General features: G+C 36.7%; 1 protein-coding gene and 1 long non-coding RNA gene across 2 annotated transcripts in view; both read right to left on the reverse strand.

Annotated features, from left to right (window-relative positions):
- The window catches only part of LOC307161906, a 642,191-nt gene that overhangs the window by 473,511 nt on the left and 154,989 nt on the right, over positions 1-13,691 (reverse strand). The gene's annotated exons all lie outside the window — the stretch shown is intronic.
- The window catches only part of LOC307161888 (potassium/sodium hyperpolarization-activated cyclic nucleotide-gated channel 2), a 71,181-nt gene that overhangs the window by 36,180 nt on the left and 21,310 nt on the right, over positions 1-13,691 (reverse strand). The gene's annotated exons all lie outside the window — the stretch shown is intronic.

Raw genomic sequence — 13,691 nt, forward strand, 5'->3', positions numbered from 1 at the left:
CAATATGTAACAATAAATCTTTCAAAAATTAGAATGCTTCAATGTTGCCTCAATTTAGCGAGTGGCGTCCATTTATCATCTGGGAAATTAATATAGTCATTTTGCATTTTAAATACAATTTTGTAAGCAAATGTCATAACATTTTGCAGTCAGATCATACAACGAAGTCAAGAAAGAGAGATAAAAAATCGTGCTTGATATAATTTCTGGTTCACTTGTCACATTCAAAATATATTGTTATATAAGATTACTCATACCGTGATATGAGATTTTGGATCAGCCTACATCAAAAATACTATTTACATATATTTGCATTCATGCATTTGGCAGATGCTTTTATCAAAAATGACTTACAGAGCATATGTAACTTTTTTGCCAGTAATATGATAAGCTATTCTAAACATTTTTGCAAGGAATTCCCATCTGTAACTAGACTAAAATAGTATAAGTCTATGACAGAGAGGAGGCCTACTGGGATTCATATAGGATCTGAGACACTTTCTTGACATCGCTCTCCCATTCACTGGCTCATGCCCTGGTCTGCAGTGATAGGGCAAGAGGCAGTATTGGGAAGACACTCATTAACCATACAGACACGCGTGCCCTGTGGCTGATAAGCTCTGCGAATATCCAACTCTTGGATTGTGCCAGTAATAGTGCAGTCGGGCTGCCAGCCTGTTCAGACTCTGTTTGCAATAGCTTATCTAAATGTACAGGAGTCCTCGCATGCGACGACACGCGCTGATGCCCAGGCCCTGAGACACCAGATGCTGTGTAATATACGTTTTTAATCTCAGCCAAAACAATCCAACATCTCTTCACCCATCCATTCATCTCTGAGTCAGTGCCGCTTTTCATCTCAAACATAAATGCAGCAAGTCAGGCAGAAAAGCTTCCTGGGGAAATGACACTAAACGTCAGTCTGCTCTTCACGAGGAACACATTCAGATGCGGAGTAAATTACGGAGGAAAGCAGGATTACATTTATGATTGGTTCTGTATGACACCAAGAGGTTATTTATCCCCTATTGACTTGTGGCCTGTAGAGACATACAGCAGTTGTGCATTAAAGTGCTGCAAGGATGATGTATTATTGTAGGCCAAAACCTGAAAATGAGCATTTTAGCACTTCTGGTTCCATCGTCCTTAAGTTTTAATGGGTCTAATTCCAGTGGTGAAGACAAGCACAAGATATTTTCCTATTTTACTCGACAACATAAAACACATCAGTAATTTTTAACGCTTTTACTTGTCTTGTAATGTCTGCTACAGATTTCGGCAATCCTATAAGATCATTAGAAATCACACTGATCTAATAAACTTGGATGTAGACTGTAGGGTTGCTAACTGTCCCGAATTAGCCAGGACGAGTCATATATTGGGCCTAATTTATTTGTCCCATACGGGACCTCCCTTGTCCCATTTATTGACTGGTACGCTGATCTAACCACGCACTGACTGATACAACAGCAACACGACACTTGAGAATGATCACGCCACCGGTCATCATCCAATCACAGCCCACACTCATAGACCATACGAATAACAAACTCTGAATTGAGAATTAATTATTCTTTTGGGACAAATCATTGTTTGATTTGCGAACAGAATCCTCTGCTGTCTGGTCGTTCCCGGTTTGATCCGGACTCGCGCTGGCTAATCCCTTTCACTGTCCGACCGGGTTTTGATTTCGGCAAATCAGTTTTAACGAATTCAAACAACGTGATTATTGTTCATGAGTCCAACATCCAGCCACGCAAGAAAACATGAAATCTTCCTGAGGGAATAATATGCTGATGTAATTTGCTGCCCAAGACACATTTCCGATTATTATTAATGTTATAAAAGTCAGGATTCTTTGATGAATAGAAGGTTCAAAGTAGATTTATCCGAAATAAAAAACTTTTGTAACATTATAAATGTCTTTACTGTCACTTTTGATTACTTTAATGCATCCTTGCTGAATAAAAGTAGGTTACTAATTTCTTTAATTTCTTTAAAATGTAGTGTATAATGTTACAAAAGCTTTCTATTTCAGATCAATGCTAATATTTTGAACTATGTTTTGTGTGTAATGTGACTTTTTTTGTGTGACCTTAAAATTCGTTTTAGAATTAAATTGTACATAAATAGGTTAAGCAAAACAAATGTGTTTATGTCTGAGAACCTTTTAAACACACTCGAACCTGAAATGACATATACTGTGTGATACAGTACAAATATTTTGAGTGTCCCTTATTTTCCTGTAAAGAACCACGATTGTCCTGCATTTTTCTTTTCTGAAGTTGGCAACCCTTGCAGACTGTATGATGATGACACCTATTGAATTGTAGGCAACGACGCAAGATAGTATAGAAGAATAAAACATCATCAGTATGCGCTAGTGGTAAACTAATAGAGCAAGATGAATCACACTTGTGGTTTTTAATGTGAGCTGAAAAAAGAGGAGGAAACAAAAGAGGAGAATATGGATGTGGTCATGGCTAGGGAAAAGAGCCAAGAAGTTTAAAGTTTTATCACCATGTCGTGTTGATCAATGCGCCATTTCATGTTGATGTTTATTGGCTCGTCAGTATCTGTAGGTCGTGGCAGCAAACTCACACTGTGAGATGATCATGGTGAATTCTGACACTGTCAGTAAATGATCACAGGCTGTGTTTGGTCGCAAGACCGTGACAATTGCCGTCTTTGAGTCACGATTGGTCATGTTTCATCTCGGACGGCCCAAAATCGTACAGTGTGTACTGGGCATTAAAAGAGGTTGCTAGCAAGTGTCTCGATGAAGAGGTTGTCGGGGACATTAAACATTATCAGCTGAACAGGCAAACTCGTCTACTCACTTTCACAACCTTATTGTGTTTATAATCGCACTCATGCACACTATTATAACTCAAACTTTCAGGGAATTATATATACAGTCGTGCTCAGAATTAATCATACCCCTGGTAAATATGATCAAAAATGGCTGTAAAAAATAAATCTGCATCGTTTATCCTTTTGATCTTTCATTCAAAAAAATTGGCAAAAATCTAACCTTTCATTGAAGTAAAAGAATTGAAAGTGGGGGGGGAATCACATTATGAAATAAATGTTTATTTTTATGTTTAATGACAAGAAGTCATAGCTGGAAAATTTCATGTTCCTAGTCGCCCTGGTGTGCTAAAAAGAAAAAGGTAAATATTAATGGGAATATACTTCAGAGATATTTTATTCATAAAAAATTATAGGGGTGCTAATTGTGGCCAACGTGTTTTGGAGAAAAACATTTATTTCATAATGTGATTTCCCCCCACTATCAATTCTTTTACTTAAATGAAAGGTTAGAATTTTGGCAATTTTTTGAATGAAAGATCAAAAGGATAAACAATGCAGATTTATTTTTTACAGCCATTTTTGATCATATTTACCAAGGGTATGATTAATTTTGAGCACGACTCTATGTTTTAAAGTATTTCGGAAAAAATAAAGTTTTTGGAAGCTTAATGGTGGTGACTGTGAAGTCATGTGACTATGGCATAGTTCGTTTAGCGTTTTACCTGGTGATTGTATTTAGGCTTTAAAATTCATAGAAGTTGCTCATTTGTGCAGATTATCAAAAGCCAATGGAAAAGCCTACTGGGATTTTGTCGAGGGAATCAGGGCGACGCTAACTTACAGGATGGCCTACAAAAATCCACCATCACTGCAACTATCATGAGGATAATGAGGATAATCAGAGCTGGCTCTTTCGTTGCTCAGGAGTTTCATTAGGGCATCAACTATATCTCAGATGTTTCTCTTAAAATTCCTGATGAGAAATAAAACAAGTACCGAAATATAAAATGAACATTTGAGATTTTGAGATTTTTGCCTTTTGGCCAAGACAAATGTTTGCACAGTGAGAGACATTGTTGAGAACTCTTCTGAAACTCAAGAGAGAAGCAGAAGGCTTCAGCATAAATCTCCATTTAATCCCCAACAAAATGAAATATTAATGAAACGTTCATTCCTTTTAACAGGCACACGGATGAATATATTGGTGCAAACATAAGCAGTATCAATGCAGGTTAAAATTAATGAATGTGCAAACTTACTATTATCAAAATAAGAACTCAACTTACCATTATTTAAAGTCAGCAATTAGGTCAGAATCTACTACTGCAATATGATGCATGACAGATTTAAATGATTTTTATTTTTAATGATAAATATCAATTTTTAATCCATCTGGAATTTAATGGATTGAGAAAAGTCCCTATATGATGTGGTTGAATGGTAAGGGATGAAAATAAAAGTTGAAAATAAGGTGTTGTCTAGTGAACAGGAAATACTTAGATGGAGACAAAAACTTTCTCTTTTCTTTGGAATAATCTGCATTGATGAACTGCTAACGATATCACCAGGAAAAGTAAATGGTAAGAATTTTGACTTTCGTGTCAAAATAAACACATTTTGGAGTAAGGAGAAGTCAGCCTTGATTAAACCGGATTCTGGGAACCAACGCATAATGTGACCGACCGCTTTATTCCTCCAGGTCCATGTTAGCAGCAGTGTTTTCCCAGGAGGGACGAATGCGTGTGGTGAGAGGACTGAGAGCATCTCTGTGTCCCTGGAGGGGTTTTCTCAGAGGGACAGAAATAACATACTGTGTTTAATCCACTTACACATGTGAGTCTACACACACACACACACACATGTTGGGTTTTCATGCTTTATGGGAACTTTCCAAAGACAATGATTTTTCTACTGTATATTTTCTCCCCTAACCCTAAGCCTATACCCTTAAACTCACTCATCACAGAAAACTTTCTGTATTTTTACATTTTCAAAAAACATAACTTATAATTTATAAGATGTTTTCCTCATGGGGTCCAAAAAATGTCCCTCAAGGACAATGATTTCAGATATTGCCATCTATGTAAGGGCATTTTGTGCAGATGCAAATTTGCATCATTTAAATCATCATTCAAATCAAATTTGCATCATTTAAATAATAAGCAAATTTGTAACGATGCACATGTGAACTCATGGGAACCAAAAGATCGAATTTTCTTGCTTCTCTTCTGCATATCATTAATATATCAGAAATAAAATCCACAAAAATGCCACACACATTTTCACTAGTGGACTCCACTGTGTCCACTGATGTCTGCATACCCTTGACTTCCTGCTATCCTAATAGATTTATGTTAGCGCTGAGCAACACACTCACACACACACACACACACACACACACATCAGTAGGCCTATTTGTATGCAGAAAATTCACAGCATGTGAACTCAGATGCCTCAGCATGCTTTGATTTATTACCGAAACCTCACAAAAAAGCACAGATTATAATAATTCAATGTTTTTTTCATACAGTGATCTCAATTCCTGCCATTTGCTACATGTAACTACAAAACTTCACATCTTACAACTTTCATATAAACTGTATTTAGAATTTGAGGAACTCTAATTAGGAATCTTGAGGAATTCTAATCTGTCTATAGTAAAGCTGCAGTTATTTTGTGCACAGGTACATTCTAGCAAAAGGGCAATTCACATTTCACCGACAGACGCCGACTAACGCAGACAATCACCAGATTACAGTGCGTCACTTCTCAGACATTCATCGACCAGACAAGCACCAATTCGGCACATTCAATTAGTGAAAACAAGCACCGACAGACATCACTCCGCAGAAGTAGTGCTTCGCCTTCTGAGAATATAGTTCCCAGTATGTATACGGTTAGAAGATGGCTGTGTCTCATGTGACCTTGTTATTCATACACGCCGTGACTATACAAATCACAACATGTAAATAGGAAAATGTTGGCATTATTTTGTCACTTATTGGGAGCAGTATGCTAGCTGGAGTCGTTTACCTCCAGTCTTTGTGCTAAGCTAGGCTAGCGGTGGGTGCGTCAGACAGAGTTACGGCTCACACGGAGATGAGAAGGGTGTGTATGGACTTATCTAACTCTGGGGGATACGGTGAATAAGCTAAAGTCCCAAAAAGTCAGCGTGTTCTTTTACTATGATCAAACCTCTTGCCAGGGGCGTCAGACTGGGGGTAAAACCAGTACTGATTACCAGGGCCCCAAGGGGAGAGAGGGCCCTTGAAAAGTCAGGAATATATTTTACTTTACCTGGATATTTTCATTTCCTAATTAAATTTCATAATGAATGTCAGATGAAATGTAAAGTTAGTGTATTGGCTGAATAACTTGGTTGATTGACTGACTACATTTTGTATACAAAAAAGTAAAAGAAAAGTCAAGGTCTCACGGTCCCACCCCTTGCTAATGCGCCAAATGGTTTAGTCCATTTGCACGCATTTTGTTTATGTTAGTTGGTTGAGCATCTGGTGGAGCGCAAACCTCTGCTGTAGAAATGTATTTCTCAAAAAAAGCCAAATCAGGCCACCAAAAAAAAGGAAAGAAAACAAAATGAGGGTAAACAATTGGTAACTGACTTCTTTTCAAAGAAAGTTGAGCACAAACTAGAACACGTATAGTGCTAAACTGTTTGAATATCTCAGCGATCATTAGTGCTAAAAATGAACTGAGACGACCTGTTGAAAGAGCAGAACACACTTTCAGATGATAATTTGGTTATACATGCAATCTGAGGTAAAGGCTAAATAAATAAACTGTACACTAACAATGCTGTTTGCATAGCATACCATTATAATAGCCTAATTTTAAACATGTTTAATTTTAAATTAATAGGCTATAATATCTAAAATTAGCAATAATAGGCTAATCAGTGTCATAGGTAGCTTGGTAGCTCATATCATGGGTTAGGGTTAGGGTTAGGGTTAGGGTTAGAAGAAGCAGATCTTAACCATGGGGGCCCATCAGGACTGCCTATGCATAGGGCCCGGGATCTTGTGCTACGCCCCTGCCTCTTGCCCGAATGAAAAAAATCCCATAATTTACGATAATTTCCGAATTTTGTGACACTTTAAATGATGGTTGTCATAATCATAGGGCTTCTATACCCATTGATCTAGCTGTGGATTCTACGTCTACCGTCATGATTGTGAGGAGAACGTGAACGTGGTGTTGCGCTCGTCTTCCATCTCATCTCACGTTATGTCTTCTCGGCCAATCCTTGTGGAGAATTGTATATTGTATACAAAGTTGTCATCTCTATAGGCTATGTTTTGGGGGGAAAAAAGAATAAAAGTTTTTTGCACTTTTTGTTTCCAAACTGAGGTCTATGGTTTAGCAATTAAGGCTCAATCCCAATTCACCCCTTGGCCCTACCCCTCCGTTTTGCGCGTTCCCGTGAAGGGGTAGGGTTGTCTCGATTCTCTTTTGGTTGGAGGGGTAGGGGTAAGGGGAAGGGCCAGATAGCCCTTGAAACGAAGATTTTTCGGGACCACACTTCAAACTAAGGGCTATGAGAAATGTACCTGCATACACCGGCTACAGAGGAAATAACATGACTGCCATAATCATTTTCTTTATGTCACATTCAATCTTGTGTTCATATTTACGGTCAAGTTCTTCAAAGAAACGGTTACAAAAAAATCGTTAAAGTTCGTTAACAATATGACGCGTGTAAAAAGCAAAAGTTTGAAGCGAAGTGGACGCGCGAATGAGGCGAATTCGCGTACACCGCGCCGCGCTAAATGCCTCATTCGCGCCGCATGCCTCCAGACGCGCGTAAACGCGTCTTAACATTGAAATCACTCGCGCCAGACGCTCTATTCGCGTTTGGTGTGAACGCAGCTTTAGGCGTCGAAGATATCGTCATCTCCGTTGTTTTCTGCGAACTTCAGAAGAAAAATGCAAAAAAAAAATAGCTGCACGCAAGACTACAGCTGACGACGGCATCTTGGAAGTTTGTGATAAACATTGGCGCATCTCCTGTGACGTAGGCGCTAACAACGACGTGTAATGGTGTAGTAGTGGTGTCCCATTTCTTAGGGGAATATTTTCACCCCTACGCCTTGCCACTCTGTTTCAAGGGCAAGGGTAAGGGGTAGGCAAAGGGGTATAAAATAGAATTGGGATTGGGCAGGTCGTATCAAAAAGTTGTAGGTCTATAAATAGCTGTATTCCATATGTTTGACTTGTGTACGAAAATTTTCTTCCAAATACGATAATTTTGAGCTTCTGGTACGATACTTGGAAATTTCCAATCTGGCAACACTGCATCTAATACATTTTTCATTCAAGTCGGTTGTGCAAGTTTACTTCAACAATGGCGCTGCAAACTTCACATACTTTCGAAAATACAGCATTTAGTTGATGCTGATGAGTTCATTGACGGCGTTCTTCTTCCATGAGGGGGTTTGGCATCACAATTCACGACGGCTTTGTTTCCAGTTGGACTGTTAAAGAACGTGACACACGTCTCCCAGAAATCCTGAAGAATTTAAAAGACGGTTCGTGGGAGTGACGTCTGAGGCTGAGACTAGCCTAGTTGTTAAATAAATGAATAACTAATGATCTTTGCAACGGAAGTGAATCAATCAATCAATCAAAACTAACTTTAGCTGGACAATAACTTTATCCTAGAGCTGTTGTAAACAATCTGTTACAGTAATTTCCTGTTATCACTGTAAAGCTGCTTTGAAACAATCCATAATGATAAAAGCGCTATATAAATGAAGGTGACTTGACTTGACTAGCCGAGATCAAACCAACAACCTTCTCACCATCAGAAAGTCTCAGGCGGTTTCTTTGTGAACATCGATCATAATCCACACGCCCTGTCAACACAGCTGTGAACGACTGCCAAAGACATCAATGTCTTCACACGCTTCCGGAGGTTGGGTCACGATTATAACATGTTGGCTGGCGTTAAATTATTATACAAATAAACTATGGTTCACTTATTTGCTTCTTTCAGTTACAGTATAAGACCTCAAAGTATTTATCCACTGAACTTTTCTTCACATATTACACAGGGTACAATGACATTTTAACTTCATAACGGTCATTCCATGAACGAGTGCCTTTTCCATTTTAAACTGATTTTTAAAGTAATTTCTTATTCTATTTTAAGCATTCAACCAGAAATAAAATGATGTAAGTGTTAATAAATTGCATTGTACCATTTCTAATACATTTTAAAGAATAATAAAAATAAAGATTTATATTGTTTTGATTAAAATGTAAATGCAAATAAAAATGGAAACACATGCAGGGATAAAGTTCAGGATTTTTGTTGATGTGTTTAGCATCAGATTTTTATTATGATTAAAGTATTTTTTTGCACATACACTACTGTTCAAAAGTTTGTGGTCAGTAAGATTTTTTAATGCTTTAGAAAGAAGTCTCTTATGCTCGCCAATGCTGCATTTAATTGATCAGAAATACAGTAAAACAGTAATATTGTGAAATATTATTAGAATTTAAAATAACTGTTTTCTAGCTTAATATATTTTAAAATGTAATTTATTCCTGTGATGCAAAGCTGAATTTTCAGCATCATTACTCCAGTCTTCAGTGTCACATGATCAAGAAACATTTATGATTAATGCTGAAATCAGTTTTTGCAGCTTCATATTTTTGTAGAAACTGCGATGCAATTTTTCTTTGTCAAAAGGTCAAACGAACAGCATTTATTTGAAATAGAAATCTTGGCACCCATTTCAAACAATGACCCATGAAAATACCCTTATTTGTAGATCAATATGTGATTAAATAAAGTGTGCAATGAATGTGATTATCACAAATAACTGCAATTACATCAAATTACATAATAATTGTGACAGACCCCAGCTCTCTCTCACTCTGAAATGGCACTGTGTGTGTGAAACTTCCCTGTTCTCCTGCATCTGTTTATTTAATCGCTCTCTCCTCTCTTTCTGCCCTCCTGCCATCTCACATTCTCTCTATCTGTCCCTCGTTCTCTGATCTCCAGAGGGACAGTGACCTTAATGACACATGTGACATCATCACGAACCTTCTGTAACCATAGAAACAGAGCTAAAACAACACGGATCGCCTCGGTAACACAATTCAGCACGACACACAAACTAGAAAAAGTGAATATATACGTGTTCTTAAAGTCAACATGCATTTAGAATTGAACCTATACACACTTCTTAACTCCCAAAAGGGAAAGGCAGCTTTATTGTCAAAGATTCATCAGTGCACATTAACCCAAAGAATAAAAGTTTTTCTCGATGTGACAGGCTCAGAAGAAGAGCTGAAAAATGGGAGGACGTGATAACATCAGCGAAAAAGAAAGGCAAATAACATCAAGTCCTGTTTTAGTTTTTGTTCTCATTAAATATCCTGTTTTACACGGAAATATGCCACATTATGAAAGTAATATAACAATACAGTCATTTTATGATGACTTTAAAGCGGTTGTAAGAGATTTTTTTTTACCACAATACCACACATAAAATGTATCATTATTTAACATTTTTCCTCACACTTGCAGGTTTATATCTCGCAATTCTGACTTTTTTTCTTAGAAGTTAAAGATATAAACTCGTAATTGCGATAAAAAGTCAGAATTGAAAGATAAACTTGCAATTGAAAGAAAAAAGTCAGATTTGCGCATTTATATCTCACAATTTTGACTTTTTTCTTAGAATTGAAAGATATAAACTTGAGATTGTGAATTATGAAGTAAGAACTGCAAGATATAAACAATTGCAAGAAGAAATGTCACAATTACAAATTTATATCTCACAATTTTGACTTTTTTTCTTAAAATTGAAAGATATAAACTTGCGATTGTGAATTATAAAGTCAGAACTGCAAGATATAAACACAATTGCGAGGAAAAAATGTCACAATTGCAAATTTATATCTCACAATTTTTACTTTTTTTCTTAGAATTGAAAGATATAAACTTGTGATTGTGAATTATAAAGTCAGAACTGCAAGATATAAACACAATTGCGAGAAGAAATGTCACAATTACAAATTTATATCTCACAATTTTGACTTTTTTTCTTAAAATTGAAAGATATAAACTTGTGATTGTGAATTATGAAGTAAGAACTGCAAGATATAAACACAATTGCGAGAAGAAATGTCACAATTACAAATTTATATCTCACAATTTTGACTTTTTTTCTTAGAATTGAAAGATATAAACTTGTGATTGTGAATTATAAAGTCAGAACTGCAAGATATAAACACAATTGCGAGAAGAAATGTCACAATTGCAAATTTATATCTCACAATTTTTACTTTTTTTCTTAGAATTGAAAGATATAAACTTGTGATTGTGAATTATAAAGTCAGAACTGCAAGATATAAACACAATTGCGAGAAGAAATGTCACAATTACAAATTTATATCTCACAATTTTGACTTTTTTTCTTAGAATTGAAAGATATAAACTTGCGATTGTGAATTATAAAGTCAGAACTGCAAGATATAAACACAATTGCGAGAAAAAATGTCACAATTGCAAATTTATATCTCACAATTTTTACTTTTTTTCTTAGAATTGAAAGATATAAACTTGTGATTGTGAATTATAAAGTCAGAACTGCAAGATATAAACACAATTGCGAGGAAAAAATGTCACAATTGCAAATTTATATCTCACAATTTTTACTTTTTTTCTTAAAATTGAAAGATATAAACTTGTGATTGTGAATTATAAAGTCAGAACTGCAAGATATAAACACAATTGCGAGAAGAAATGTCACAATTACAAATTTATATCTCACAATTTTGACTTTTTTTCTTAGAATTGAAAGATATAAACTTGCGATTGTGAATTATAAAGTCAGAACTGCAAGATATAAACACAATTGTGAGAAGAAATGTCACAATTACAAATTTATATCTCACAATTTTGACTTATTTTCTTAGAATTGAAAGATATAAACTTCCAATTCTGAGAAAAGAAAATGTCAGAATTGTGAGGAAAAAAGTCGCAATCACCTTTTTTTGTATTCCTTGCAGAAACAAGCTTCCATACTTGACAGACAACTGAAACATGTGTCCTGAGAAATAACTCTTTACTTCTTTGACAGAAAACTTGCTGTCAATCATTTTGCACCTTCATGTGTGGGATTTTGGGGAGTTGAAGTTTTAGTTGAAGAGACTGGGATGATCCAGTTGAGGAAAGTCTGTCAGAAGTCTCTTACATGATCTTTAAGAAGCTGAACCCTTTATGATCGACTCATAAGGGCATGAGAGTGAATCAATAAACTTAGTTTTCTTGTTTTGTTTTTTTAATTAGTGGTGTGTGTGTGTGTGTGTGTGTGTGTGTGTGTGTGTGTGTGTGTGTGTGTGTGTGTGTGTGTGTGTGTGTGTGTGTGTGTGTGTGTGTGTGTGTGCCTGGCCCTATAAACAGGTTCTTTCATGTCTGTTTGAGAGATGTACAAAGAGCACAGCTGCTTTGGCACATCTCTAAACCTGAACATTTACACACACACACACACACACACACACACACACACACACACTTTTATCTCACTGCCATCACCCTGTCTCATCTCACCCACACAAAACAGCTTAAAGCTGAGCAACAACACACACTCTTACTCACAGTTTCATCACACACTTCAATAGACCGACACTGTATGAACTAGAGGTAGAGTGGGAAAACCCAATGAGAGGAGACAAAAAGACACACAAGAAAAAAATATGGGAAAATCACTTAATTCCTCACCGTCTGTCACAAAGAAGATAATAATCTCAAATTAGATCTATTTAATATCGTACTTACTGCAATGAGAGTTTTCTGCTTCTCAGATGTTTCTCCTTACAGAAACACTCCAGTAATCTCACACTCGTCTCCTCTAGAGTTTCAGAACAGATCTCAACAATGTCTCAAATGTGCTCAGATCTGCCGAGATAGTACCCTGGAAATCCAGAGTTCTCGCGAGAGCACAAGTTGAATTTGCTCAGCTAGTTACTCTGGCGTCGAGTAATGATGCTCATTAAATATGCCCTTGTATCCGAGCTGCACCAATCACATCGGGTTATCTGATATAGGCGGGCCAGAGGCGAGCTAAACAGAAGACGACAGCGCTGTGACGTCGAAGTCATTAGTAAACATTGCAAGATGGCTATGGATGAACACCAGTTGTTTGAAACGGCTTTGGCCGCTACAATGAACGAATTAGACTTGGCTTTTTATCTAAAAGAGGAACAGAAGACGGCGCTCGAATCGTTCCTTTGCAAGAAGGACGTTTTTGCTGTTTTGCCGACCGGATACGGTAAGAGTCTAATCTAACTAATGACTACTAAGAAATAAACATTAGGCCTATGCTAAAGCTATTAAATAGCAGTCCCAAACTAGCTTTTGTTAATACAATGTTGGTATGAGCCACTACAGTCATTTAAAAATATAAAAAATAACACAAAGTGAAAATAAAGTGCCATTTTGGGGTTAATATTGAAACGACAGTTACCATGGTGAATACACAATATTAACAAGAACTGTTATGAAACATGGAAACTGCTTCTGGTGAATAGAATGAAAATCATCCCTGCATGCAAATCCTTCTCAGCTAACACACGACGTACCAGTAACGTGATTTATTGGTATTTTACTTTTATTTTGTTACTTACTAATTTACAACGTAACAACGTTACATGCTCGTAGTTTCTTTTGCACTTTATACACAGCGTGCGCCGCCGCGTTTGCACGTGCAATTGAAGAATGTGCGCTACGAGCACTGTCAGTAGCCTATAACGGCTGACAGGAAAAGAACGTCCGTTTTTATGAGGTGAAAGACTTTTTATTTCAGCGTACACATACGTCACTGCCTGGTAGTTCCTATTGT

This window comes from Squalius cephalus (assembly GCF_949319135.1).
Source record: "Squalius cephalus genome assembly, chromosome: 7".
In the NCBI taxonomy this organism is placed as follows: Eukaryota; Metazoa; Chordata; class Actinopteri; order Cypriniformes; family Leuciscidae; genus Squalius; species Squalius cephalus.